Source organism: Mesocricetus auratus, unplaced genomic scaffold, assembly GCF_017639785.1.
Source record: "Mesocricetus auratus isolate SY011 unplaced genomic scaffold, BCM_Maur_2.0 Super-Scaffold_100691, whole genome shotgun sequence".
NCBI lineage: Eukaryota > Metazoa > Chordata > Mammalia > Rodentia > Cricetidae > Mesocricetus > Mesocricetus auratus.
This window is the reverse complement of record NW_024429267.1, coordinates 55,785,030-55,809,281: the sequence shown is the minus strand read 5'-3', so window position 1 is coordinate 55,809,281 and position 24,252 is coordinate 55,785,030. Positions and strand designations below refer to the sequence as shown.

At 50.4% G+C, this 24,252-nt stretch overlaps 1 protein-coding gene and 1 long non-coding RNA gene across 5 annotated transcripts in view; one reads left to right on the top strand and one right to left on the bottom strand.

The window, feature by feature from the left end:
* Positions 1 to 24,252, bottom strand: part of Ctdspl (CTD small phosphatase like) — a 115,690-nt gene that overhangs the window by 33,732 nt on the left and 57,706 nt on the right. The gene's annotated exons all lie outside the window — the stretch shown is intronic.
* Positions 8,001 to 10,733, top strand: LOC121137658. Of its 3 annotated transcripts, XR_005874955.1 has the most exons (3): positions 8,001 to 8,285; positions 8,717 to 8,974; positions 10,315 to 10,733. It is a non-coding gene; the product is annotated as an uncharacterized LOC121137658 (long non-coding RNA). The 3 variants fall into 3 exon arrangements; XR_005874953.1 differs by having other exon boundaries at positions 8,001 to 8,974; XR_005874954.1 differs by having other exon boundaries at positions 8,001 to 9,493.

Sequence of the window (24,252 nt, the reverse complement as noted above, 5' to 3'; positions counted from 1 at the left end):
GTCTAGAGAGTCAAGCGAAGTCAGTTTGGGCAGTACGGAGGCTGGCAGCCGTGGACAGGCTTCCTCCTCTCCCTTCTTGGAGCAGGGAGAAGCAGCTTTGGTGGATTCCCTTTGTGTTAAGTAAGGGACACTCCGGTCTCTTCAGTCTCCAAGCTGCAGGACCATTCTCAACATCAGGCTAGACTTAGCTCCTTAGGACCGAGTACGATGACTGAGTGCTCTTTGGTCTGGACCTCTCTCCTACATTTCAGTTGGTTTATCCAACCCGTGGGATGGGCATCTTGGGGTGTCGTAGGTCCTTCCCCTCTGACATGACAAAATGGGGCTCCCGGTCCCCATTTCCTTAGTCTATGACTTGGGAAAATGGGGCTCCTGGTGTCTGCTCCCCCCAGTCTAGTTATTATCCCCTTTCTCTTTCACTAGGCCATTCTGAATCCTAAGTAGCTCTCTATCTGTCTTCGGTGGCTCCTCTCCTCCCTAGGCAGAGGCCCTGGACCACGGCGGCAGCAGTGTCTCGATCTGCTGCAGATCTTTATCCCACGGTGACTTCTCCACAGATCCGAGCGCCGCCAGCTAAGCCTACCAAGTGATGACAGAGAGCACGGGCTCTGGAGCCAGCATGCATAGGTGTCCATGACAGCTCAACCGGAAACAGGGATGGGGCCTGGGGAAGTTACATCACTTCTCTGAGCCTTGGTTTTCCATGTCTATAGAATAAGGACATTAGAGCTGGGCAGTGGTGGCACACGCCTTTAATCCCAGTACTCGGGAGGCAGAGGTAGGCAGAGGTTGCATGGTCAAAGGTGTGTAACGCCCTCATAAAGAATTCAAGTTTGGTTCCCAGCGCCCAGCAGCGGCTGCTCCAGGATCCAACACCTTCTTTGACCTCTGTGGGCACTGCACACACACATACACGCCTAATTAAAAATAGATCTTTAAAATAATTTCTCTTAGGAGTTTATTCTTTTCTGTTTTTCTTAGTTATCTCACTATTAAAAACTTGCTATTAATTTAGTCTCTGCGTGCACTGTGTACACTGTGTGGGGAGTTGGGGTGGGGGTAGGTGAGGGGGAACCTGTGATGTCAGTTCTTTCTTTCTACCATGTGAGTCCCGGGGCTTGAACTTGGGTCTCCCCGCTCTGTAGCAAGCGCCTTATTTTGCTGAGTCATCTCATCAGGCCTTACCACCTTTTGCTTGGTGGGACACTAATGATTCTGCCGGTAAGTTCTGGATCGAGGATGGATGGATACTCGGGATTATTATTATTTTTTCTTCTCTACTGGCACCTGTCAACTGAGAGCCACATTTACTATAACAGGTCTCAGTTACATAAACTGTACTTTAAAAGCAGAACTGGACAGACCTCAGGAAATAATTCTACTCGATTGCTCAAAAAAAAAATTGGGTGCCAAGATGGGCAAGGTGGAGGGAGGGGCTGAGTGTCCGGTGTGCTGTGCTGGCTGCTGTTTCCTGAGAGAAAGAACCAGGCTCTCGGGAGAGGAGAGGCAGCTCCACACTCCCTCTCAGCCCCTTGAAGCTCATTTCTCTCTGGGGGCTCTGCTTCGCTCTCTGTTGAGCACTGCTCCAGCCCAGCCTGCAAGCTGGTCCTGGACTCCTAGCCCTAAGCTGCTTACCGACCAGAACGGAGCACCGAGGAGGAGCACCAACGAGGAACACCAAAGAGCACCAAGGAGGCCAGCAGATCTAGCACATTCTCCCAACCAGGTTCCCTGCGTGCCGTGACCGCCATTTCCCCAGGGCTCAGGGCCAGGCCCAGGGCCCACTCCAGCAGCTGCAGTCTCTCCACCTGATGGCTAGGCCGTGGGTATTTCCCCCTAAAGTGAATGAAGGGGGCTCTTGGCAGATGCAGACAAGTGAGTCAATGACTCAACTTCTTTGAGGACACGGGTGTGTGTGTGTGTGTGTGGGTGCTGGAGGTGGGTCTGGGTCTCACAGTCCTCGTGTGTCTCCTGGGGCGGGGGTGATACAGAGGAAACAGATACAAGGCTGTTTTTCTGAGCACACCCTACTGCTTCTTTCTAGATGTCTCCTCGACAAACAAGACCTGCTTCCTGCTCGTGGATGCGGCCCTCTCCTCTCCTGCCAGGTCCAGGGACTTCTGGAAGCATCTATAGATAAGGCTCGGAGTGGACACAGTGGCAGTTGTCTTTTTCTTGGAGGACATGAGTCCCTGGTTCTACAAGATGGGAAGCTTCCCGAAGATCTCCCGGTCTCTCTGGGTAGAAGCAGGAAGTGACATCATAAAGTCATTGGCTAGCTAAAATCATTAAAGGGGAACATGGCTCACATCTGACAGTTTTCACCTGCCAGAACCGACTGGGCTTTCTAGTAAAATGCTCCTCCCTTCCCTTCACGAGACCCCACCTCACCAGCCTTCCAGCCACAGCTGAGCTCGGGCCAGAAGGGTCTTGTGCTACAATTGTCAGAGAAGGCGCTCTCCTTTTCACTGTGTTTCCTAAGAAGCCCGCAGCCGCTAGCCACCTTTACCCCTAGTGCAGAAAGCCAAAGCTGAAAAAGCTCTTGAGATGCAGTATTATCAAACCAGATCTTTGTGGAATTTTTAGTTATGTGAAACCACAGATTCCCTTTTACCCTAAGCTAGTCTAAGCTGGGTTTACATGGTTTTCAATGTCAACGCTCAGTTCTGGGAATGGAAGCTCTCACCCTGGGCAGTGCAGAGCCTGGCAGATGTCTTAGGCACTAACTATCCTTATAGCCTCCGAATCTGAATACCAAGTCTAGATACAGGAAGAGCTACGCTTTGATGTGGGCAGTACAGGGCAGGCTGAGGCCCTGGGTAGAAGGAATTGGATTCGTTCCTCTCCTCCTTTCTCCTCCCTCTCTTCCCTTTTTGTTGACAAGTTTTGCCATCCAGCCCTTGCTAGCCCAGAATCACTACTTAGGACAGGCTTCAAACATGTGGCAAGCATCTTGCGCCAGCCTCTCCAGTATGGACCACGCCGGGGTAAGGACAGTTTCAAAGAGAGAGCAGGGAAATGAGGAAATGGTGTGGCAAGGGCCTAGCGTGAGCGAGCTTAAGACAGGGAGAGCAACAAAGGCAAAGCAGGGCTGGGGATGACTCAGTGGATAGAGGACTCCACGCAAGGATGGGGATCACAGCTGGGATCCCGTGGGCCCACATGAACAGAGCACTGGGTGGGCACGGTGGTCCGTCTGTAATTCCAGCCTCTCCAGAGCGAGCTAGCAAGTGAGACTGGTCACACAGGCGAGCTCCCGGCTTAAGACACCCGGCTTCACGCAATACAGCTGAAGAGTGATGAGGGCAGCGCCTGACGTCATCAGGCTTCCACATGTATGCATTCACACGTGCATGTGCACAGCACACGCAACACACACACAGGAAAGTATGGGAGAGGAAAAAAGGAGTGTGAGATGGGGGTCAGGACAGCAGGGGTCCAGCATCCCTGTGAGTTGGACTGGGCCGTTTAGCCAGGAGAGGGACACATCCACTCTGTGCCACACATGCCTCTGCCTTATCTCTGTAATGGGAATGACTGAGATTAAATGTTAAGCTACCAGCACAGACTATCAATTTGTAGCAAAGATCGAAGATATTTGCAAAATCAGTCCTTATGGGCCGTTTAAGAGCCTAGGCGAGTGGAATTTCTTCCGTGGACTTATTTAAAAGCACGTACAGGGGCTAGTGAGATGGCTCAGCAAATAAAGACACCGTACCAGCCGGACAACCTGAGCTCCAGCCCTGGAAGCCACATAGGAAAGCTAGGGGCAGTGGCGGGTATCTATAATCCCAGCACGCCAACGGAGAGATGGTGGGCGGAGATGGAAGAACGGGTTTAGAGAAGGGTTCTCAACCTCCTAACGCTGCGACCCTTTAACACAATTCCTCATGCTGTGGTGGCCCCCAACCATAAGATTACTTTCGCTGCTGCTTCATAACTGGGATTTCGCTACTGTTGTGAACTGTAATGTAAATATCTGTGTTTTCTGATGGTCCTTGGGGTTCGAGACCCACAGATTGAGAGCCACTGGCTGTAGAAGCTTGTGAGCCGGCTAGCCTGGAGAACGCAGCGCGACAGAGGCAATAGAGACCCTGCCTCAATACGGTGGAAGGAGACCCGACCCCTCAAACTTGTTCTCGGGCTTTTACACGTCGTCACTCACCCCTCCCATCCCCTCTCGCTCCCCCTGTAACTCTTTTAAAGTACTTGTGGACTGGGGAAATGGCTACGTTGGTGGAGAGGCTGTTTTGCCCATCATGGGTACATGAGTCTGGGTCCCCAGTGTCTGGTGGTTCATGCTTGTATTCCCCGTGCTGGGGAGGCAGAAGCGGGGAAGCCCCGGATCTAGCCAAACTGGTGAGCTCTAGGTTCAGTAAGAAAACAGATTTAGGAGGCTGCCTGATGTCAACCTCTGACCTGCCCACAGCACCCGTGCATACATAAGTACACACACACACGCGCGCATGTGCAGAAAACAGATAACAAACCTCCCTCAAACAGAGAGCACTCGTCAGGTGCCGAGGAGGAGGAGGAGGGCGTTGCAGGTGCATCTGAGCTCCCTTGTTAGCTGTGTGACTTCATCTACCTAAACAGCGACGCCTCTCAAAGAGCGGCGGCTCCCCACAGCACTGTGCTTGCAGCAAAAGCATTTATGCTCACGTAAGAGAAAAAGAAATTAAAAAAACCTACCAGCAACTTAAAACGCCGGCAGCCTTGGGCCCTGTGCAGCGTCTCGCTGAGCACAGGGAGAATTTAGCTTGTACCCAGACGGCCGTGCTCACACAGGCTGCCTGGCTTTATGAGAAAACATGTAGGCAGACCCGTTTTGGCTTTGGTGATGTGAATTCTAAACTTAGGCCAGTAAGTGGCCCTTTCAAGTTTTACCTCCAGTGCGGAGAACATCTCTGTATACAAACACCGATGACAACAAAGGCAGCGAGGAAAACCCATCTCCCTGCGTGAGGCTTAGCGCCAGGCCCCGGCCTTAGGGCCCTTCTAGGAAATTACACATGAAATGAGGGTAGAAAGCGCCGTAATCATAGACGTGAAGTGTCCAGGAGGACATTCACCTCGGCTGACCGTGGGGCGTGGTTCTTCAGTGTCCCGAGGAGAACAGGCAAAGGGTCACATGACTAGAGTCTAGGCGAGGTTGTGCCAGTCCGGGAGACTACAGTGGAGTGGCGTCTACACAAGGAGAGGGCAATTTGTGGTCACTGTCTCCTGTTCCCTGATCCTCTGGCTTCTTTGCAGTTTCCAGAAATGTTGAAATGTCCCCAGACCAGCCACATGCCTCATAATCACCGACCTTTTATTTTCTGTGGACTGGATCTGCTTTAGAGTTAGGATGTGAGGAAGCTTTGGGACCACCCACCCTGGCTTCAGGACCTACACTTTTGGGTCTGCACTGACTCAGGCATGAGCGCTCACCACCCACCATCCTGCGCATAGCTACCACACGGGCTGTGATCCACCCTCCCCTCTCTCTAACGCATCTGGGCTACAAGGAATGGTTCTCGGTGGAAAGACCTCGGAACGCCTGGTGATTAACAGGTTCTGGGAGAGAAGGACCCACTGTCCAGTTGTGAACCCACCAGGTCCCAACAGATAGCTCCAACCCCATGGCCATACAGATGACACTGGCTTGTTTCAGTGGGTCACAAAACCAAATGAATAGACATAAACACCCGAGATTTGTGGGGAGTACTGGGGGTGGGTGGGGGTGGCAGGAAGATGGGGATGAAAAGGTCCAAGAACAATTTTAATTAAAAATAAGGAGTTCCAGATAACGAGCAGCGAGCTAACTTTACTACTGGATGTAAGTATCTCTAATAGTAAGGCTCCTCCCCAGTAAAGACATCTTAGCAGCAACACAAAGGTCTGCCTTTAGTTCCCACAATGTGAGGCTCGCCTCTCCCTGGCACAGGGAGATCACGGAAGACAGCACAGTCCAGAAGAAAACAGACATATCACTGACAAGGAACCTTTACACACCCTGACTGTAGAGAGGTCCTAGGCTCATCTGCACATTTCTTTGTAAAGTCCAAATTTAGGAAGGAGCTATGAGGTGACCTTAACAAAAGTCCCTGTGATGGGGGAATGTCCTTCCTGTATGCTGTGAATATATGTTTATCTTATTGGTTGAGCTTTTTCGGCCAATGGGCAGGCAGGATGTAGCCAGGCAGGAAGTTTAGGCGGGGTTACCAGACTAGGAGAATGCTGGAAAGAGGAATGCAGGGAGTGAGTTGCCATGTAGCTACTGGGAAGATAGGACACCTGGGCATTCTCCGGTGAGCCAAGACAATATAAAGATACACAGATTAATAGAAATGGGTTAATAATTGAGAGAGCTAGCCAGTAAGAAGCCTGAGCCATTGGCCAAAGAGTTTATGATTAATATAAGCCTCTGTGTGTTTATTTGGGACTGAAGGGCGGTGGGACGGGGCTGGACAGAAACTTCATCTACACCCTGTGCCTTCACAGGGAACATGCCCAGCGTTCACCCTCTCTCCGGTGATGGCTCACGACCCTGGCCTGTCTTCCTCACGTATCCTGATGGGTGGGCTGAGAGATGGCTGAGTGAGAATGGTGCCTAAGGACAAGCCTGACCAGAGTTTAATCCCCAGAACTACAAGATGGAAGGAGAACAGACTCCTACCAGTTGCCCTTTGACCTCCACACCCATGCTATGGTACCTTCCACCCCATACAAAGACAGCTAGTTAGCCAGAACACCCCCTCCCCCAAATCTTGAGGGCTCCCTGTAGTAACTGCCCACCCATGACCCCAACCCTGCTCAGCTACAAACGCCACTTGTCCATGGTATGTGCATTCAAACTCCACCGAGGGTCTAGACCGAGAGCTATTTCCCCTATTGCAATAGTCCAGAGAACAATCTCTTTGCCATTTTATTTTTGTTTTTACGAGACAGGGTTTCTCTGTATTGTTTTGGAGACTATCAGTCCAGCCCGGCCTCGAACTCACAGAGATCCGCCTGCCTCTGCCTCCCGAGTGCTGGGATTAAAGGCGTGCGCCACCACCGCCTGGCATTTTAACTACTACCCAGATCCAATTTCCTCCAACAATATACCCATTTGACTGGTGATGTCGCAAGGCACCAACAACTGCCACACCAAATGAATCTTTTTCTTGTCAAACTTAAGGAATCTGGGGGCTTGGGGGATGGCATGGCTCAGTGGGCAGGAGCACTTGCAGTGCAAGCATGAGCGTATGAGTTTGCATCACCAGCTCCCATTTCAAAGGCGACTGTAGCCCCAGCACTAGGAAGGATGGAGACAGGAGGCTTGCTGAGGCTTGCCGGCTGCTAGCTCAGCTCCAGACTCAGACCCTGTCTTAGGTGAATAGGGCAGATGGTGTCAGAGCAGGAAACCCAACATTCTCAAGGGAGGGGTATGAACCTGCATACCCCCCCACCACACACACAGGAGTGATCCATGACGGATTTACAACAATAAGCCCCGTGTACAGCATCCTTGTGGATGCCCACGCTGCTATGGCTACAGAATGAAACATCAAACGTGCTAAGGATGTGTTACGTTTGTGTCCATGCTGCTACATTGTGTCCGCGCTGCCACATAAGCTACAGAATGAAACATCAAACGTGCCTTAAGGTAAGGCTGTTGCTTCACACACAGGAATGTTAGAGCAGAGCACAGTAATTACAGTCCTAAAGAGACCATATTGCTGAATTCACAACTACATCATGTTGGAGAAAGCTAAATGGCCTCTTAAAAGGAGGGTGAGGGAGAGCCCTTTCCGGAGGCCAACACGGAGATGAAAGCACTGTTTCTTCCCTCCTAGAATAGGCTCCTATCTCTGGACCGCCTCCCAGGCCGAGGTCTGGAATGGGTGTCTAACAGGAAATTCTGGGCAGTGTATGCATACATTACATTCCTTTATCCACCCTGAAAGAGCAGTCAACAAACATGACTTCCCCTCTGCTGGGATAAAAGGGGAGTGTTCAGAGTGGAGACTGCACTCTGCAGACCACACAGTTCAAAAGAGAAGCCAAACATCTAGAAAAGAGGATTTCGCCAAGAGAAGATTCAATCAGCGTCTATTTTATTTGCACGAGATAAACCTCCCCATGGAATTCCACAGAAGAGTCTGAAAGAGCCATCTCTGGGAACACAAGGCTGGCAGTGGCCCCTCAGCAGTGAGCTGACCTCTTGCTTCCTTCTGGAATGACAGCTGTGTTTCCCTGTCCCCCATCTTAGATTTGCTGAGTGTGCAAAGCCCTTTATATCATCATCCGTGCTCTTGACAGTGAGTAGCACAATCCTAACCAGCCCCCCCCTCCCCGTGAGAACACGGGCATCCAGATTCCCAGCCCTCTCCCTGCATGTTGGGTCTCATTTCCAGAGACATCCCCTGTAGCTGAGCCCTCAGCCCTCGCCCTTCACGTCAGAAGTCAGCACACGGCAAACACAAAAGGCGCCAGGTCTTGCTAGGAAGCCGCACAGCGGGTAGAACTCAGTGCAGCCAGGGCACCGCCTCTCAGTGATGATGCCTAGGAGCCCCCACTCCGCTGGGAACACCCTTCTTTGCCTCCGAGCTTTCCTTGGCCCTGGTGGCCAGGGACACTCACTGAGCTCCTAAGCGGCAGGGCTGGTTAAGCAAGCGAGGTGTGTGTGAGGGTTAGGTTCTGAGCTCTGAGCTATCGCTGCACACTGTGTTTTTGTTTTTAAATCACGCAGAGCCATGACAAATGACAGCATAAGGGGTTTAAGCAGCTGGTGCGCTGAAGAGGAAACAGGTTAAAATTTAACAGGCACCAGATAAACGGTGTTTAAAAAACAAGCCCTCCCTTTGCGTTTATTAACTGGACAAAAATGAGCCATCCAACAAACAGACGTGAGCTCGGAGGCCCAGACCCATCCACTCCCCACACGCTGCCCACTCTGTAACCGGCAGCAACGTGTCTGGAAAGCAGAAGAGGAACGTGTCACCCGCCGGTAGGTGTCTGCTAATTAGTTCAACTGTCAACTTGACACAAGTTGGGTGGGAAGAGTCTCACTGAAGGACTGTCTAGGTCAGCGTGGCCTGTGGCCATGTCTAGGAGAGGAGCAGGGTCTTGGCCGCCTTAATAGATGTGGGAAGGAAGACCCAGCCCGAGCCTGGCTGACGTCGTCCCCTGGACTGTGTGAGAGTACGGCGAGCAACAAGCAAGCGTGCATCCGTTCTCTGTCTCTGCTCCGACTGGATGGGACCAGCTGTGCTAACTTCCTGTGCGGTGTCCTCTCTGCTGTGAGGGGCTGGAACCTGGCACCGGGAGCTAAAGCAAGCCCTTTCTTCGATAAGCTGCTTAATGTCAGGGTGTTTTGCCACTGCAACAGACATGAGGCTAGAGCAGCGAAAATGCAAGCCGCGCAGAAGTCCAGCAGTGTAGCCGGTGCTGCAGCTGTTGGGCACAGCATCAGACGGCAGTTCCAGAGAGCCCTGTGCGTCCAGGAGGAGCGAACCTTCTCCATGAGGTGCGTGTGCTTAGCGCTGACGACCGTCTCAGACCCGCTCCAGCCCTGCCTGTATCAGCAGCATGGGTTGGGTACACTGCAAGTGTGGGCATCGGGACCTTATCAATCTCGTTCACATCCCTGCGCGTAGACCTGTGCTGGTGTACCCCGGGCCTGTCCGAGGAGATGCTCAATTAGTTACTCTCATTTCTGTGCTAACACACCACAATCAAGGCAACCCAAGGAAGGAAGAGTTTTTTTGGGCTTCGGTTCCAGACGGATAAGAGTCCATGATGGTAAAGACAGCAGCTGGAACAGGAAGCCAACAGTTCACGACCTTCCAACCATGAACAAGAAGCAGAGAGACGTCAAGCGTCATGAGGATTTTAGCTGTGAGCCCCACCTAGTTCCCTGGCAATGATAGTCTTCCAGCAAGTCTTCACCTTTAACCCTCGAGAAACGGCATCAGCAATAATGGGGGAACCAAGTGTTCAAACGCCCGAGACTATGGGGGACGCTCACAGATGTTAATGAGTGGGCAGATGAACCAAAGCACAGAACCATGGACGAGCCCCTGCGGTCTGCCAGGAAGAGCTGGGTCAAACGGAACCACCTTGTTAAAATCCTTCTGGCCCATGGCAAGTTGCTCCCCTAAGCACCTGTCAGTCGCGCCACCCACATTCGGTCACTTCCCCATCCTGGGCACACAACTCCCAGTTCCCTGCTACCTTTTTATGACGTGTGTGCGCGTGCGTGTTTGTGTGTGTGCGCGCGTGCGCAGGTGCGTGCCTGTATGGAGGCTAAAGGTTGGCACTAAGTGTCCTTTCTTGGTCTCTCCACAGTCACTGAGGCAGATTCTCTCACCGAAACCGGAACTCACCTTGCATCTAGTCTGGAGGACCAGCATGCTCTGGGGATTCCGGCTTCACCTCTTGAGCACTAGGAACCATCCTGCCCACCGGCTCTGCCCATGTGGCTTTGCATGGGTTCTGAGGGTCCAGAGTGATCCTCATGATTGCACGACAAGCACTTATTCCATTGAGCTACCCCCTCCCCACTATTTTTAGCAAAGATGGTAATTCCTGCTTCCTATAAGATAATATGAATTTATGTAAGGTGCACCAATATGTTGAATTCTCTCTGGCTGTAGGACTGGAGTGAATGTTACCTTTCCCTTGATGCTCTGCTGTCATTTCTAAATGACCACAATCTATATCATACTTACTATGGGAGAATGTAATAAATATTACTTAAAATGTTAGTTTCTAGTTCATAAAACTGATCCTTTTACAACCTCATTTTGATGGACCACCTGTTGTATCCTAGGGAAGTTAGAAGATGATACAGGTAAGAAAGACAAGTTTATTCAAACCCCACTGAAGTGTGCTCACAGCCTTGTCTGTATCGCCTGCCAGTGATGGAGTGTGTGCAGATGCCTCAAACGAGAAAGGCATGCCGGGCATTGGTGGTGCACGCCTTTAATCCCAGCACTCGGGAGGCAGAGGCAGGCGGATCTCTGTGAGTTCGAGGCCAGCCTGGTCTACAGAGCGAGTTCCAGGACAGCCTCCAAAAGAATACAAAGAAACTCTGTCTCGAAAAAAAAATCAATTTTGCTGTATTATGCCTAAAAACTATGCCAAGGTTAAGTGGCATCGTCTACCAGCCTCAAATAGATTAATATTACTGAATGATGTTTTCTGTAATCTCCATGGTAACCACAGAGACAATACTTACGGAAGAGAAACTACAGAAAGAGAAATAGAATCATGTCACCACACAAAAAGACCAAGGAGGCACAGAGACAGAAAGAAAAGAGGAAAAAATGGATTTGTGCAAGATAGAAAACAGGAAAATGGTAACCATTCTCTTTCTGTCAATAATTACTTTAAGCTTGAATAGATTAAAATCCAATCACAATACATGAATTGGCTGAACTCAGAAAGAAACATCAAGATCCACCTGGGTGGGGGTGGGACACACCTTTAATCCCGGCACTCAGGAGGCAGGCGGATCTGTGAGTTCGAAGCCAGCCTGATCTACAGAGCTAGTTCCAGGACAGCCAGGGCTACACAGAGAAAACATCTTGAAAACAAAACGAAACAAAACAAAAAAAAAAGGGGGGGGGAAAGAAACACCAAGATCCAATCGCGTAAGACTCACTCAGAGTCCCTGCAAGGGTATACATGGGCTAAGAGCAAAAGAACGAGAGACATCCCACACAAACAGCATCAAACCAGAGTGGAGCCGACAACACAGACTTAAGTAAAGGGCTGTCACAGACGACAGATGGCATCATATGATAAAAAGGGCTCAGGAGATGGCTTAGTGGGTAAGAATGCTCATTGTGCAAGCATATGACCTGAGTTTGAATTCTCAGCACCTATGTAAAAAACTGGCATAGCTGTGCATACCTAGAACTCCAGCACTTAGGGGTGAGAGATTGATGGAATCTGAGGCATACACACACACACACACACACACACACACACACACACACACACACACACACACGGAGAGGGAGAGGGAGAGGGAGAGGGAGAGAGAGAGAGAGAGAGAGAGGGGCAGACACACCCACACACTCACATGCATAACCCCCTACACACTCTAAATTCAGTAGGAAGATACTTAGTTACATAAGCTCCCAACATCAGAGGGTGGGAGACAAGCCAAGGCTGACAACACTGAAGAACAGACAACATCACAATGATACCTCAGAATCCCGAGCACCAGTAAAAAAACAAAGGATTGAACAGTGCGAGCAAATGGACCTAGGAGACACAGACAGAACATTCCAGACACCACGGGACACACATTCTTCTCAAGCACACGCAGAGCGTTCTTCAGGACGGGCCATGTGTTGTCACAGAACAAAGTCTTGAAGTGCTACCAAGAGGGGGCTCTCACCGGGGGTCTTCCCCCAACCACAGTGGGACGAAACTAAGAATCTACAGCAGGAAAAAAAAAACCAAACTGGTGAAACCCACAAGCACATGAGATCAAGGTATGCGCTCCTAACCCCCAGTGGGCCAAAGAGGCAGTCAGTAGAATTACATCTTGAAACAAAACCACAACACACCGAGACGGCAGCAGAGGTGCAGAGAAGCAGAAAGACAGACGGCCTGGAGAGATGGCCCGCAGTTAAGAGTTGGCCTGGAGAGATGGCCTGCAGTTAAGAGTTAAGTCCCCAGTCCCGCCTCCCACTGTCTGCCAGCACTTCCTCCGCTCCTGAGCTGGGGGATATAATTTGTATAAACTTGGTACAAATATTCGAAAACTCGGAGACTTTCAGGGTTGCGGCCGGAGAGTATTAAAGTCAGAAGCCCACAAAGCCAGCCCAGTGAAGGGAAGGGAGCTGAGAGCGGATGAGGTACCCTGAGTGTAGATGTCGCCCCCAGTATTCCCTGTGGGAGGGAGGCTTCTGCTACATTCTACCAAAGGGCTGCAGCAGGATCTAGGCAGTAAAAGATCAGGTCTAGGAGCTGGCAGGGAGGACCTGCCTTTCCCGGGTCAAGGACATCGTAGGGAGGGGGGAACAGAAACATCTTCTGGGACTTCCTTTGTGCTGGGTACGGGGGGGGGAAGAGATAGCGACGAGATGTTGCAGCTAATACTTAGTCAGCCAAGGCTCCCCCCCTGGGCTCAGCGGCCTGCCCACGGAAGTGGGGTGCAGCAGAGGAGCCGGAAGAATGGAGGGGCGTGGATAAGAAAGGACACTTATATGAGAGAAGTGGAAAGTTACACTGTGTTCAGGAGGTAATGAGGACTCTTAACTTGTCGGATTGCCAAGCGCCACCAGGGAAAGACAGTGGGAAGGCCATCAGCCAGTGCTTCCCAGAGGGACAGGGACAGGGCAGGATGGAAGCCGTCCTTAGAAGGCAGATTGGCCATGTATAAGGGAAGACAGAGGAGCGCAGCTCACCCTGCATCACCCGGTGAGGGCAGGCGGTGGCAGCCTACCATAGCGGCTGGCTAGCGCCTTCCTACCACCAGCCCTGGGTCTGCACAGATGGGTGGACATGAGGGGCTCTTCAGACGCACGCTTTTTTCCCAGCCAGCCTCAGTAAGGAAGAGAACCGAGTATCTCCCAGACAAACTTCTCCGGCAGGATGCCCCAAGCCACGTGCATCCCACAGACTTCCTAATTTTAGAAAGCAGGCTGGAATTTGTCTGACCAAAATAAACCTGGTCCCAAATATTTACTTTTGTCATTATTTTTGAGTTGGGCAGATAGGAAGATAAACACGAGCTGGGGACATCTTACATGCTGCTGCCCACTGGGCAGGTGGTCATTCCGCAGGGGCCCCTCTTGGACACCCTCCTAGCAAGGCTGGCAATGACAAAGCAAAGTGGAGGAAAAGGCCCTTGGCACCATACTGGGTCGCTCCTGGTCTACCATGTCTGGGCCTCACGGTTCTCTCAACGGGTAAACAATTCTAACCACAGGGCAGGGACCCAAACAGACAAAGGAGCACATGGTGGGCCTAGAGACATTCATTTTTATCACAGAAACAGGACACGCGGTACTCTCCTCTCTGTAGGCCCAAATCATGAAGCAGCCTGACTTTGACTTTTATCAAATTCGTACCTCAGTCGCTTAAAACAACAGCAGCAAGCCCCCAAACCACCAACCAGATCAACAAAAACCAAACCAAATAGCTTAAATGTCAAAAGAACCTGGAGGGTGGGGAGATGGCTCGGTGGTTAGAACGTCTGCTACACAAGCACGAGGGTCTAGGCTCAGACCCCCCAGAACTCACATGAGAGCAGGGTGCCTTGGTAGCGTGTTTGTAACCCCAGCACTGTAGAGCAAAGACAGGGGGCTCCCGGGGGGCTCTGCGGCCAGGCAGTCTAGCCGAAATGGTCCAGCGAGAGACCCTATCTCAAAACATGAGTGGAGGATTACAGCTGACGTCCGTCTCTGGCCTCCTCCCTCGCCTTCGCAGGAAAGTATAATGGCACTTTTACATGCATGTGTACGGTCTCCATGCACCGTCAGTTCTCTTTATTTTCTAGTTCTGAGACATGGAAATATCCTCCCCTTTTAGTTTTAAGGAGAAAGGGGGAAGAGGGAAACTTCTTTTTTTCATGCTGTTTTTACATTTATTTGTTATTTACTGTGCATGCGTGTGCATGGATGTGTGTTGTGTTTGTGTGCGCATGCGCTTGGCGCAGCGTGAGTGCAGAGGTCGACCTTTGAGAGTCATGGAGTAGTTTCTCTCCTAGAGCCACGCAGGTCTGGGGAATGGCTTAGCAGAGACCGTCCGATGGGTGGCTTGTGTTTTCCCTTCCTGGCACTGGAGTTTTCTGATAGCCCGAATGGGTGATCTAATGCTGTTGGATACGGCATGGGCTTACAAATGTGGTGTTTTATTTTAAAAAAAAGAAAATGGATCAACATGGCTTGTATCACCTTGCTAACCGTTTAGCAATTCACGTGCACATGCGCATGTCTTAAAATGTCACCTTTGATGGCTCACAGCTTTTTTGGGGGGGAGGGAGGGGTGCTTATAGTTTTTAATTATCCAGTTCAAATTTCTGAGTATGACTTTTCTGTTTTTCTTCCTGAGACAGGGTTTCTCTTGTAGCCCTGTCTGTACTGGAACTCTATCTGGAGGCCAGGCTGGCCTCGAACTCAGATCCGCCTGCCTCTGCCTAGGTGTGTGCCACAATCTGGCTATCAGTATGATTTTTAAAAAGATAATTTAAAGAACTTATAAAGGAACTTACTCCTTAACATGAATTTTCTAAGACATGGTACTTTCATAAATGTAAAAAAAAATCAAGAAATGACCCTGAAAACCCTCTCTAAAATGAAGTCACATAAGATTCAAAATAGATTCCGTACACTGGGGACTGAACATGGAATGAGATGGCACATGTCTTCCTGCACGGCACACCACTCTGCTGGGATCGGGTATTTTAGGACGCACTGGAACCGGCTGGGACGGTAGCTCTCTGGAAGTCCTCACGCCATTTGCAGGGTTCCCAAAAAGAACTCCAGGCTCTCCGAGCTGACATCGTACATGTCACTCCCAAGGACACGCCCTGTATTTTTGCCTCCACCCCCTCAGGCAGCTGCCGCTCAAACCATGGTTCCTGCATCCCCGAGACTCGCAGCAGTCTGATGACAATCTCCCCTCCCCAACTCGTGCAAAGTGATTCTTCTGAAACCCGGCTGAGGCTGGCTCCCTGCCTGTTCACAGCTCCTGGGGGGGGGGGGGACTTTCCGTGGCTCTGAGCTGTTGTGATGCTGTACAAAATGAGGCAACAGAGGTTCTGAAGGATGCCTGGTGAACTTGGCCTTCAGCATTCGTGATGAAACACCGGCAGTAATGATTGCTGCCAGGTCTGCAAGCTGAGCAGGGGACCAGAGGCTGAGCAGGGGACCAGAAAGCCCTCGGAGAGAACAGAGCTTCAAGCCGGAGAGGGGCAGGTCTCTGCTGTGAGTGGGCTGTATGCACACACCTCTTGTTCGGAACCCGGAATACTATTTTCCATTAGCATCATGCGATATGAGCGACCGGTCTCCTGTTGGACCCTAAGGCTGATTAGCTCCTAATTCAGCCAAGCTGCGTGCTCGGAGGAGTGGCCGTCTATTTCAAGGCTCATCTGGCACCTGCTATGAGGAGGCCTGCTGGTTCCTTTAATGAAGTAACATCATCCTGCCACCCAAGATAGAGAAGCATTCCCACAGGCCTGAGCAGCCGGAGCTGTTGGCCATTTACCTCCCCTTAGGGAATCTCTGGCTTCCTGAGCCGCAGGACCACTTTCCTGTGGGTCAGCCGCCCTCCCCCCAAAGGGGTGAGACGTTTAAGACGCCAACTAAGGCGATGCCTCCATCACTTTTCTGTGGGTCAGCTGCTCTCCTACCAAAGGGAAGAGAGGTACCACAACTGGGGGTGGGGCAGTTGCCTGGTAACACCCACTGGCTCTTCTTCCTGAAGGCACTGGGTGGGTGAGGTTCACAGGGCTCTGGTTCAACTCCACAGCTGGCACAGAGGCCTCAGGGTGGGCCAGAGCCTGGTCCACAGGGTACAGGGAGTGCAGTGGGAAGGAGTTCTTGAAGATGGTTCAGGGGAGGGGATGAGACCAGAAAGGGGCAGAGCTACTAGATCGCTCACGCACTTAAGAGCCATCACCACACCAGGACATTCTCCCTATTCCATACGGTCTGCGGGATGCAGTACATTAGCTCCCAGAGAGTTCTGAAAAGCTCTGCCGTGAGGGGGGACGGGTGATGGGGTGAAGGGTGATGGTGTGAAGGGGTCATGTGGACACACGGTCTAAACCTGGTGCTTATCTTCTCTAATTAAATAAAGGCCTTCTCCCTCCCCCCCCCCTCTGCTTTTGGAGACAGGGTTTCAGTGTGTAGGTCCCTCACAGGAGAGAGCCACTTTACCTGGAGCTCTCCCTCCCTCCCTCCCTCCCTCCCTCCCTCCCTCCCTCCCTCTGTCTCTCCCTCCCTCTGTCTCTCCCTCCCTCCCTCCCTCCCTCTCTCCCTCCCTCCCTCTGTCTCTCCCTCCCTCCCTCAACTGTTTCTCCTTCTCCCTCTCTCTCCTCTCCTGCTCTCACTTGTTCACTGTTTTTCTCTTTCTCTACTTCCCCTCCCTTCCTCTCAAGACAGGCTGGCTTCAAACTCATGATCCTCCTGCCTCAGTTCACCGAGTGTCTGTGTGTATCACCATGCCCAGTTCAAAATCCCACCCTTGAAGAGAGTGCTTCTGCAGGGAAAAGCCCTCAGTGGCTGGCGGCTCCCCACACAGGCTCCAGGGGAGAAGGCAGGAGCTTCCTGTGCCTTCTACAGGGCACCTGGAAGAGTATATCCATCACCCACAGGAACCCCTCAGGCAGGTGCTTTGTAGCTGGCAGGAAGCAAGCTACAGAGCGACCCAACTTGCCGATTAATTGGGAGTGGGAGGTCTGTGTCCTCCTCAAGTGGCCTCAGCAGGCACACACGGCCCTATTTCCGCTGTGGAGAGCTGTCTCCCTAGTACTCAGCCTTGTGAGACCCAGCATAGGCCAGGGGACAGCTGACTGACCAAATGGAAGGACAGTCTGGTGACAAATGGCGACGTGCCAGGCCAGCACGGCCCCGAGACTGGGAATCTAGCCACAGCCCCAAGGTGCAGGAAGACATCACAAATCCTTGTTGCGATTGCTATACTGTGGTTCCTGGGAAAGACCCCAGGCCCTAGGACCTAGGGACGCTACAGTCTGTGATGAAGGGAAGGTGGAATTTGATGAAAGATCGCTGGGCGATGGGACTGTCCCGGACCAAGCAACGCCAAACACAGCTCACACAGGTTCTGTGAGGAAGCGGAGGTCAAAGAAGGAAGTGAGAGAGTGGAATGAGGAATGGGAGGAAGGCCAGAAGCCAAAGACCGCTGGCGGCCTCCAGAAGCTAGGGGAGGTGCGGATGCAGACTCTCCCTGGAGGCCCCAGGGGGAACCAGCCCGTAACACCTCATCCTTAACCTAGTGAGATGATTTGAATTTTGACCTACAAATCTGTAGGAGAATAAATCTGTGTTGCCTTAAGCATGCAGTGTGTGATTTGTATTTTTCTCCTCCCTGCCTCTCTCTGTAGCCAGAGGAAATACAAACCCCCATGAAGACAGCCAGGAGTCTGTACCTCCATAACTCCCATCCTCAAATTAGCTCTCTTTCTCTCTGGGCTGTAACTGTTCTCACAGTTCCTCTGTGGCTCTTGGTCACCTGGATCACACAGACAAGCTGGACCTCCATCTTGGTCTCCACAGGGCCCTGCAAAGAACCACTCTTAAAGCCCCATGAACACACTCCACTCTCCCAAGGCGGGGAAACCTAGGCCTCTTTCCATCCCTTCTCTGCCAAGGCTTCCTCGGCTGCAGGCTCCTCCTGGACGACCCACTCTGCAGCTCTCCAAACCACAGACAGCCTCCCAGTCCTTCAGCTCCCCTGGGATCCGGCTCTGGATCAGAGAACACACAGTGTCCTTAAATAATCCCTCCTGCAAGTGGCCCCCAACACTTGCCACACTGATTTCCTAGTCTAGTTTCTACTTCACACGTCACTTTTAAAATAAAGACGGAGGTGAGAATATATTCAGAGACTCTGTCCCGTCATGTGCTATCAACTCGAGGCAAAATTCCAACGCTGTTTTCTATGTTGTGCAAAGTATTCTGCAGACGCCTGAAGACACCGGTCCAAGACCCCTACATGCTTCCAAGGATGACGTGTCTGCTATGGGGAAGAACGGACTTCCGATGAACAGTAACCTCCAAGGACACTTGATGTCACACACTACATGTTGGGGCTGTGGCTATGCCGGACCTCCTCAAGCCACGAGGGGTTTTCAGAGCTGGGTGAAGACCACCGACAGGACACTGAATCTATTACTGATCATTACTTTAATGATGAATCATCCCACAGACACAAATTCTATTACAGTCGAAGGCCTCACTCTGTCCATGGGGGCGTATGCCAGCAGTGCATGCTGAAGAGGCAGAGGCAGGAGGATCACAACCAAAGTTCCCCACAGATCCTAGGGTGCTCAATTCTCAGCTCTCCACATCGAACAGGGACTGACTCCTCTACAGAGGTGAGGCTCCCTACAGCAGGGAGTGGCAACTTTCTTCATGATGGTGACCCTGTCCAGTCACCAGCAGAGCCTACACCACAGATAGTTTCTGTGCTGGGTTCACCCATCAATTTGTTTCCAAGCTCCAGCTATTGCCTTTCATTTAAGCATATATCAAATTCAAACAAAGTGTAAAACCCTACACAAGCAAAGAATATGACTTCTTTGAGTCACTGAAGTCAATCGAAGTTTTGATGACATTGAACAAGAGAGGGGGTGGGAGCCATTAAGAAGACTGACTAGTAAGAACACGGAACGTGAGTGAAGGAGAGTCCCAGACACACCCAACCAGACGACAATCTGTGACTGATAATCTCTGTAGGTTAGAGGTTCCAAGAGACACACTAAATTCAGGAAGCCCTGGGGAATAGCTCACACAAAGTCACATGGATCCCAGCTTCCCTGAACTAGGCAATGATGGGGTCCTCCAAAACTGGCAAAGGCCTTAGCTTGATTAGACATGCAATGGGGCCCGTCTTACTCAGTGTTCTATTGCTATGAAGAGACACTATGTCCATGGCAGCTCTTAGAAAAAGAAAACATTTAATTGGGGCTGGCTTATAGTTCACAGGGTTAGTCCATTATCATCATGGAGGAGAGCATGGCATCATGCAGGCGGAGAGTTCTACATTCATATCCGAAGGCAGCAGGAAGGGAGCGCCACTGGGCCTGGCTTGGGCTTTTGAAATCTCAAAGCCCAACCCCAACGACACTCTTCCTCTGACAAGGCCACACCTACTCTACAAGGCCACACCTCCTGATCCTTTCAAATAGTGCCATTCCCTGAGTTCTGTAATAAAGGTACAGGAAGATGAGGTGGCCTGTGTGGCATCAGGCTTGGTTAGTGCCAGATGAAGACTGTAACTTAAATCCAGGCACCTAAGTTTGTTCCCTTAGTCCATGCACGCCATGTTGTACACCAAGAAGCTCCCTCTCGGAGTACCATTCTGTATGTTTCTGTCTCCTCTGATTGTGCGCCCCTTTCCAAGCTCCCCTCAATCAGCACCCCCAAGCCTCTCTACCCCCCTCCCCTACTCCTTAGCCTTTGAACCTGGGAATTCTTTTCTAAAACCCTCAGCCCATACGGCATTCTCAATTCCTAATCGCCCTGGGCTCACCGAGCTATTTTCTGGATATCTGCTGTCAAAGGCAACACCACTTCCCTCATCGTGAGTTATTCAACACCACAGCCGGGATGCCTAGGCACTTCAATTAAGGTTGGACGGGTTAAAGAAAGGAGGCTTTGTTGATTACAGTTGCCTCTGACTAAGGGCAGGAGCTGCTTTTAGACCCCCTGTGAAAGTTCTAAACAAGCATCTGATGACTCTGCACAGTGCATACTAAGTGGAAACATTTATTAGTAAAGCTGTTTGGTGGTCTGTGGTCTGCTATTCCAGGGTGGAGCTATGTTTCAATTCAGATGACATCAACTTTGTAAGGTCTAAATTTATTCATCTATGTGGGGATATAATTTAGGACAACTTATCAGTAGTCAACTTTCTAAATAATTATAATGAAAGTGTCTAACACTTTAGGGAGATGATGTGCCATAATTATTAAATAGTACATACACACGCTTTCTTACTTTTACAGACCCAGGGGAAAATTCACTCTGAATTAATGACATTATTCATATCTTGCCAAGCTCTACCTTGAAAGTTAAAGAAACAAGTCGCTGGGCTGCAGAGATGCCCTCTTGTACTTGGCGTACAAGAATGTGGACTGACCTCCAGCCCCCCATATGGATATTGGGTGGACAAGGCAGCCTGTGATCCTAGCCCTTGGGAAGTGGAGTCCTGGGATGGCTGAAGCAAGCTGGTGTGCCAGCAAGCTCGGGGTTCAAGTGAGAGACCCTGCCTCAGCATACAAAATGAAGAGGCACTGCGGAAGACAGCTGATGTCAGCCTATGGCTTCCACAGACATGCACATTCTCACACAGATGCACGCAAGCATGCACGCACACAGTGTACCTAAACACACACACACACACACACACACGCGCACACACACGCACACACACACACACACACACACACGCACGCAGTGTGGTACACATGCACGCACACACACACATGCAGTGTGGTACACATGCATGCACACACATGATGGTATTTCTGTGCAGCAGAGTCTGGAGACACCTCAGTGTCACCAAACTGAGGCAGGGCACACAGTGCCAGGTTCCTCTCAGCCTCCAGGTCTCTAACACGATTCTCTCAGGCACCAGCTGTCCTCCCCGCTTCCCCTGAGGGGCTGTATGTCTAACAAGGTGGTTCGTGGGATGGACTCAGTACACTCGAAGGTGCTGTGTCTATTTCCTAGGGTGGACACATCAAAGCATCACACACCAGGTGACCTGAGTTTGCTGTCTCACAGGTCTGAGGGCCAGGCGTCTGCTGCCAGTCTGGTGGGGACAATGCCTCTTCCTTGCCTCTGCTAGCCTCTGCTGTTTACCTGTGATTCTCCGTATCCACCGGCTAACAGACATCACTCCAATCTCACTCAGCTTCTATCTTCTCCCTGCGGCTCTGTCTCTGCTTACTTTATGTCCTCTCCCTCTAAGGACAAGATACAGGATCTGCTCCTCCCATTTGATCTTTCCTTAGCCACTTACATCTACGATGATCCTATTTCCAAATGAGGTCACCTTAAGAAATGCTGGGGGCTAGGGCTTTCAGCACATTTTTTTTCCACAGGTCATAACTCAACTCACAAATACCACGAGTAAATGGGTCACTTGAAACCATACAAGGAAGCATCAGCTTAGGTAGGTAGGGCTAACCCACCTACTGAAAATGAGAAAAGCTGGGAGACTATCTTGAAAACTCCGTCGGGAAGGTGGCGGCCACCAAGCCTGCTGGCCTGAGCTCCATCCCCAGGGCATAGACGGTGGAAGGAGAGGACAGCCTGTCCCAAGTTGTCTTTTGACCTTAAGAGTGCCATGACATATGTTGTAAGCTCCTCCCCCCCCCCCCCGCATAAATAGGCGACATCTGCAAGTAACCATAGTAACCATTGCAGTCATCATCCTGTGCCGAAACACTGATGGCTCCCTGCCGAGGTCATGTACAGACAAGGAAGCTGTCACTTCCCCGGGTGAAGTGTCAGGTTGGTGCCCTAAGGAATGGGGGGGACTTGTTCAGAAGTTTTGATGCTAAGAAAATCTTCACATACATTTAGCTGGGAGACAGAGCATGTAAGCATTAGGACCCAAGTTCAAATCCCTAGCACACATAAAAATCTGTGTGTGGTCACATTCATACTTATAACCCCAATACTGGGGTGGGATATGGGGGACATAGGGCCCCTGGGACTTGTTGGCTGCCAGCCGAGCCCCAGGTTCCTTTAATCAAGGGAACAAGGCAGAGAGAGATGGAGCAGGACACACACATGTAAGCACACACAGTCATGTGCATATACCACATATACACATATACTACACACACACACACCGCCTCCATGCACAAGAGAACAGAAAGCATTTAGAAAAGGGAAGAAATTCAAAGTTATAACATATGCTAACATAAAAAATATAGAAATATGTAAGAGTAAATCAGATATATGTTAGACTTCTCCATAGAAAAATTCCAAATGTTATCTGCAGGAATTTTAAAATCTATAAATACATGGGAGGATATATCATGTTTGTGAATTTCAAGGTTCAATATTGTAAAGAATATTTTACAAATTGATCTGCTACAGATCCGATGCCATTTCAATGAAAACCAGAGCAAGTGTTGTTCATTTTTCTGGAGACTGGGAAGTCAACCTGATTTAAAAACTCATGCAGAAATGCAAATGACAGTAAGACATCTGTCCCGATGGCTACTGGAACTTTTTGCTGAGCAGCAGCCTTTAAGAAACAAACAGGAAAAGGAGACTTGGCCCAAAGAACTAAAAAGTCAAGGAAAAGAATAAAAAGCCCAGAAGAGGCCTGGAGTACCAAGATGTTCACAGACGGGATCTTGGGCTGGGCTCCTAGAGAGACAGCATCCTCCCTCCGCGTAACTCGGGGCTAAAGGTCATCATCCCCTGTGGACCACAGAGTCCTCATCTACCAAGCACCTGGGCCAGGTCACCAACATTCAGGTTTGAAATCAGAATTAAGTGACTTAAATATTTCTAGTTTGGGCAGCCCACAGAATGGGAAAAATATTCACTAATCCCACATCTGACAGAGGGTTGATCTCCAAAATTTACAAAGAACTCAAGAAGCAAGTCTCCAAAACAGCAAAGGACCCAATTAAGAAGTGGGCTGCAGAACTAAATAGAGAGTTTTCAATAGAGGAGTCTAAAATGGCTGAGAGGCACTTGAGAAAGTGCTCAACATCCTTAGCCATCCGGGAAATGCAAATCAAAGCAACTCTGAGATACCATCTCACTCCTGTCAGAATGGCTAAAATCAAAAACACCAATGACAATTTATGCTGGAGAGGATGTGGTGAAAGGGGGACACTCCTCCATTGCTGGTGGGAGTGCCAACTGGTTCAGCCACTTTGGAAAGCAGTATGGAGATTCCTCAGAAAAATGGGAATAAACCTACCACAAGACCCAGCAACTCCACTCTTAGGCATATATCCAAAAGATGCCCATTCATATAACAAAGATGTCTGTTCCACTATGTTCATAGCAGCTTTATTTGTAATAGCCAGAACTTGGAAGCAACCTAGATGTCCCTCACCCGAAGAGTGGATAGAGAAAATGTGGTACATCTACACAATGGAGTACTATTCAGCAGAAAAAAATAATGGAATCATGAGATTCGCAGGCAAATGGATGACACTAGAAGAAACCATCCTGAGTGAGGTAACCCAGTCACAAAAAGAGAAACATGGCATGTACTCTCTCATATATGGATTTTAGACATAGATCTGGGGAGTGTCAGCCTACAATCCTATGGCCAGAGAGTCTGGGAAACAGAAACTTCATTTAGTGGCTGCTTAAGCACTGAGCTGAACTCAAGAAAGCCAGTAACAGAGAGGGAGGACTGATGATCAAAGGGATTAAGACTGGGCTGGTTTAACCCCCAGAAACAGCTGACCAGACAAAGGTTAACTCTTGAATCCCAGGCATCAGCCTGGGAATCCAGCATGGGACTGATCAAGACCCCCTGAATCTGGGTGTCAGTGAGGAGGCCTAGGGAATCTATTGAGCCTTGGGCAGC